At 29.8% G+C, this 5,318-nt stretch overlaps 1 long non-coding RNA gene across 1 annotated transcript; it reads left to right on the top strand.

The window, feature by feature from the left end:
* The first annotated feature begins 527 nt into the window (after positions 1–527).
* Positions 528–3,955, top strand: LOC120431393 (uncharacterized). Its single transcript, XR_005607873.2, has 2 exons — positions 528–755; positions 3,035–3,955. It is a non-coding gene; the product is annotated as an uncharacterized LOC120431393 (long non-coding RNA).
* Positions 3,956–5,318: the final 1,363 nt, after the last annotated feature.

Genomic DNA, 5,318 nt, shown 5'->3' with positions numbered 1-5,318 from the left:
AGAATTTTAGAGCGCCCACCGCGGGATTCGAAACGGCGACCTCTGGATTGTGAGTCCAGTGCGCGGTCTGATTGATCCACACGGGCGGGAATGGCGGTGATAAAATATTGAAAAATTGCATTTTTTGTTTAAAAGGCAATCAAATATTCAAATTTGATTAAATTGTGGTCGCAGAACTCGAATTTGATGTTAAAAGTAAGAAAATAATAAAATACAAAAAAAATGGTTTTGTTCATGATTTGATAATCTGAAGTCCCATACAAACCTTCGGATAATCGAGGCTTCGGATAATCAAGTCATTCCAAACATGAAAACTTGATCCTAAAAAGTTATTATTGATAAAAAATTTTTCACCAAACTCGTGGCTCAGGCAACCAATTTTGCAGGTCAGGGGGTCATTTTTTATGGTCAATAAAAGGGAGGGAAAGGAAGAGGGGGCGTGGAATGCATGTTTTGGAATGATTCAAGGGGGAAATGAATCGAAAAAGGTTGACAACCACAAAAAAATAACAAAATACTATAAGTTACGGCCTGGCACCCCTAGCCGTATTGCACCAACACTTGCAGACTTGTCATACGAAGCATTCTTTCTGAAATAATAAAGCAGTCAAGTTTCATCCTTCAACCAGTGCAGTGCTGAAGTTAATCGTCCGAACCTCCCCACGGGCCGGGAAGCAGCCAACATGGCCCGCTTCCTGGGAACCCCGTACATAACTGGCGCAGTCGGTCGTCTCGGTGGATTACCGAGACTTAAGGTAAGTAATTATTAAGTTTTAGTACAATAAATTTAGGGCAAAAAGTCTGGTTCACCAGCAATTTCCTGTGTCGATATTGCGAAATCGTAGTCGACACAGGCTATAAGTGTTTAGCATAGGGCAAAATTAGATTTTGCAATAAATTTAGGGCAAAAAGTCTGGTTAACCAGCAATTTCCTGTGTCGATATTGCGAAATCGTAGTCGACACAGGCTATAAGGTTTTAGTATAGGGCAAAATTAGATTTTGCCGTAAATTTAAGTGAAGAAAAAAAACCCCGCGTATGAACGTAGACGATATGTGGATGATACGATGGTCAGCAGAAAATGCTTTGAAACGGTCGTCACCGCGTAGGAACGAAGACGATATTTGAACAATACGATGGTCAGCAGAAAATGCTTTGACATGGTCGTCGCGCTGACGCGATTGAAACGAAATATCCAAAACCAAAAGAGTTCTATAAAAATTAAAAATTAAAAATTAAAAATTAAAAATTAAAAATTAAAAATTAAAAATTAAAAATTAAAAATTAAAAATTAAAAATTAAAAATTAAAAATTAAAAATTAAAAATTAAAAATTAAAAATTAAAAATTAAAAATAAAAAATTAAAAATTAAAAATCAAAAATTAAAAATTAAAAATTAAAAATTAAAAATTAAAAATTAAAAATTAAAAATTAAAAATTAAAAATTAAAAATTAAAAATTTAAAAATTAAAAATTAAAAATTAAAAATTAAAAATTAAAAATTAAAAATTAAAAATTAAAAATTAAAAATTAAAAATTAAAAATTAAAAATTAAAAATTAAAAATTAAAAATTAAAAATTAAAAATTAAAAATTAAAAATTAAAAATTAAAAATTAAAAATTAAAAATTAAAAATTAAAAATTAAAAATTAAAAATTAAAAATTAAAAATTAAAAATTAAAAATTAAAAATTAAAAATTAAAAATTAAAAATTAAAAATTAAAAATTAAAAATTAAAAATTAAAAATTAAAAATTAAAAATTAAAAATTAAAAATTAAAAATTAAAAATTAAAAATTAAAAATTAAAAATTAAAAATTAAAAATTAAAAATTAAAAATTAAAAATTAAAAATTAAAAATTAAAAATTAAAAATTAAAAATTAAAAATTAAAAATTAAAAATTAAAAATTAAAAATTAAAAATTAAAAATTAAAAATTAAAAATTAAAAATTAAAAATTAAAAATTAAAAATTAAAAATTAAAAATTAAAAATTTAAAATTAAAAATTTAAAATTAAAAATCAAAAATTAAAAATTAAAAATTAAAAATTAAAAATTAAAAATTAAAAATTAAAAATTAAAAATTAAAAATTAAAAATTAAAAATTAAAAATTTAAAATTAAAAATTAAAAATTAAAAATTAAAAATTAAAAATTAAAAATTAAAAATTAAAAATTAAAAATTAAAAATTAAAAATTAAAAATTAAAAATTAAAAATTAAAAATTAAAAATTAAAAATTAAAAATTAAAAATTAAAAATTAAAAATTAAAAATTAAAAATTAAAAATTAAAAATTAAAAATTAAAAATTAAAAATTAAAAATTAAAAATTTAAAATTTAAAATTAAATTTTAAAAATTGAGACGTTGTGTAATTTTATTGTAATCCATTATTACATGGAAATACAAAGGGTACAAGTGAATCGTAATCGAGGATTACGTAATCTTAGATTACATTCAATATAAATATTTTTTTTTTTCATGTTTGTAATTCAGTATTACAAACTTGGAAATTTGTAATTTGAAATTACGAACTAGCTTGACAATTTTTCACCATTGTGTTTTCACATTACTTTTAAAATTCCCTAACCAAAAAAAAAAAAGAACAAAAAAAATGGACGGGCAATTGTTACAAAGAATGATGTATTTTTTCCTGAAATTAATTCTGTTTTCATCAAATTATCCGAGGTCGATTCGCACAATATTATCATATGGTCGTGTTGCTCAATTGGAGCCCCAATTTGAAGATTTTCATTGGCATTTTTGTTAAACATTTTATTTACTAAATGTAAGCTATTTACTTTACTGTCATCCGCCTTTTACTTTTACAATAAGTATCAAATACACAAAAACAGCATCATGACTACCATAACGCTGAAAGAGAAAATGCACCTTTGTTTGACGATGGAGGAGTCGTTGTATTGGCATTTTCTGTGTAACATTTTGTGTACTTGTTGTAAGTTGTCTATCTCTACTGTTATCTGTCTTTTACTTTCACTATAAACATCGAATATTAACCAATACTTTTTGATCCATAGAGAATCAGGATGATAATCACGAGCCGAAACCGAGGACTGGCAGGCAAACAGCATCGAAAAAAAAAAATCAATAGCATCTTCATTCCTTCTTTTATTTGATATTTCTAACGCTTTTTACTTTTAGACTTCCACCATATTCACTCAACACCCGCTTGGTAACCACGTCTAGGGAAAGCAGCAGACGTGCAAAACAACCAGGCTAATTTCTCCCCAATGAACCTAACCAGCGTTGGAGAGGTAGTAATGGATATGAAGAATGAGTTGTAATTGTAAAATTCGTAATCATTGTGGCGTTAACGAAAAGAACAAAAAAAAAAAGGGTTTTATGCCGTGATTGAGGAGAGAGCAGACATAGCTCAACCTCAACCCAAGTGCTTTTGTCCCTTCCAAAAGCCTTAGCCTGCAAAAATTCTGATGGATGCTACTAAGAAACTGTACACCGAATATCGCTGTTAGAATTAAGTTTGGTAGGACAAGTTAGCAAGAAATCGTTTAAATCAAACCAGAAAATTCTCATAATTCTTATGAGCCTGAGCCGCATCAACCAAATGCTAGGAATGTGATATCCTTGATACGTCAGGAATCCTTCCTGTTGCCATCCCGGGGCTCCAGACAACTAGATTTGTGAGGCCCTCGACACGTCAGGACTCCGTCTAGCCTGGAACAGTCATTGGGAATGTGATGTCCTCGATACGTCAGGCATCCGCCCTTGGACGAACTCCGCAGCAACTCGAGCACATCAGTGGAACTCAGAGAAAAAAAAAACTAAAACAGTTTTTTAAAGTCGAATCGAGACGATTCGAGTCTAACGATGGGGTAGTTACGGCCTGGCACCCCTAGCCGTATTGCACCAACACTTGCAGACTTGTCATACGAAGCATTCTTTCTGAAATAATAAAGCAGTCAAGTTTCATCCTTCAACCAGTGCAGTGCTGAAGTTAATCGTCCAAACCTCCCCACGGGCCGGGAAGCAGTCAACATGGCCCGCTTCCCGGGAACCCCGTACATAACTTATATTCTTCTTAAATTAAATAAGCAGCAAATCCCCACGAAAACAGCATGATTCGAAAAATAAAATTGTCCGATCGGGACCAAAATTATTTAGACCCGTTTTTTTTGTTTGTCCCTTGGGTTTACATACGCCGTGTTAGGGTGGTCCAAAAATTGCAATTTTCGTGGATTTACGTAAAAACCACATTTTAAAAACAATTTGTATGAAAAGTATCAATGCTGTTTTGATAATCTCGGGACCTCGGAAAATTTTACATAATACATAAAAAAAGGTGAAGTTTTTGTAACAGGATTCCCAGAAACGATTTATTGAAAATAAAAACTGGGTTTTTCGACGCGAAAATCGACGAAAATGGCAATTTTTTTGAGCAAATAAATAGCAATTGCTGTTTGATTAAAAGCAAGAAAAAGTTCTTTTCATTTCAAAATGTAAGATTAAACATTTGAAAATTATTACTCAAAGTTTACTATACATTATACAAGTCACAATTTTTAATTGTTATTTATGTGAAAGCATTGCATAGTTATATCTACTACGAATTCAAAAATATCCAATTCAGTGGCTAAGTTAAGATCAAATGGAAAGGTATTGACAATTGAACAACATGGCATCCTCAACTCAGTACGTTCGGTTTCAAATGCACGATCATGAAGAATTGGTGCTTAGAAAAAAAAGAAATTAAATTAAAAATGTTAAAATTACATCTCGAGATCCCTCAAAAGGGGAAACGACTCCTTCTCTTAACCATTCCAAATTGCATCCCTCAAAAATCATTCCATCTCGGATAATGGGACGTAAAATTCGAGCGTGAAATTCAAATTAATTGTCCCACTTTTCCGTGCTGCCACGAAATCTTTTTCCCAGCTAGTCGTCGTCGTCATAAAAACCGGAAACTCTAGCTCTCTAGCCCCTTAATGGCGCTGAAAAGTGTAGTTTTATTTCGCCAAGATATTGAAGTGTGTGTCATTTCAACAGCGTTTTTTTTATGGGCCAAGTTTGGCCTCGTGCTGTGGTATATGCGCGAATGCAATTTCGGGTTTTATGGGATAAATTTGAGAGATCTTTTTTTTTCGGAGCAGGAAACATTCGTTTGTGCTTTAGCGTGTGGTTTTATGGCTGAGATTTTTTGGAGGCCGTTTCGAGTGACACGTAACTTGTCAGTTTGGAAAGTGAGTGTAAAATTACGTGATTTGTATGAAACCTACTTTGGTTTATATGATTCTGGATTACGTCAGAATAATACTTCAACAACAAGTAATTCGGTATTGTCCC

The sequence above is a fragment of the Culex pipiens genome, chromosome 2 (genome assembly GCF_016801865.2).
Source record: "Culex pipiens pallens isolate TS chromosome 2, TS_CPP_V2, whole genome shotgun sequence".
In the NCBI taxonomy this organism is placed as follows: domain Eukaryota; kingdom Metazoa; phylum Arthropoda; class Insecta; order Diptera; family Culicidae; genus Culex; species Culex pipiens.
Note: the sequence above shows the minus strand (reverse complement) of the source record. Positions and strands in the feature narration are given on the sequence as shown.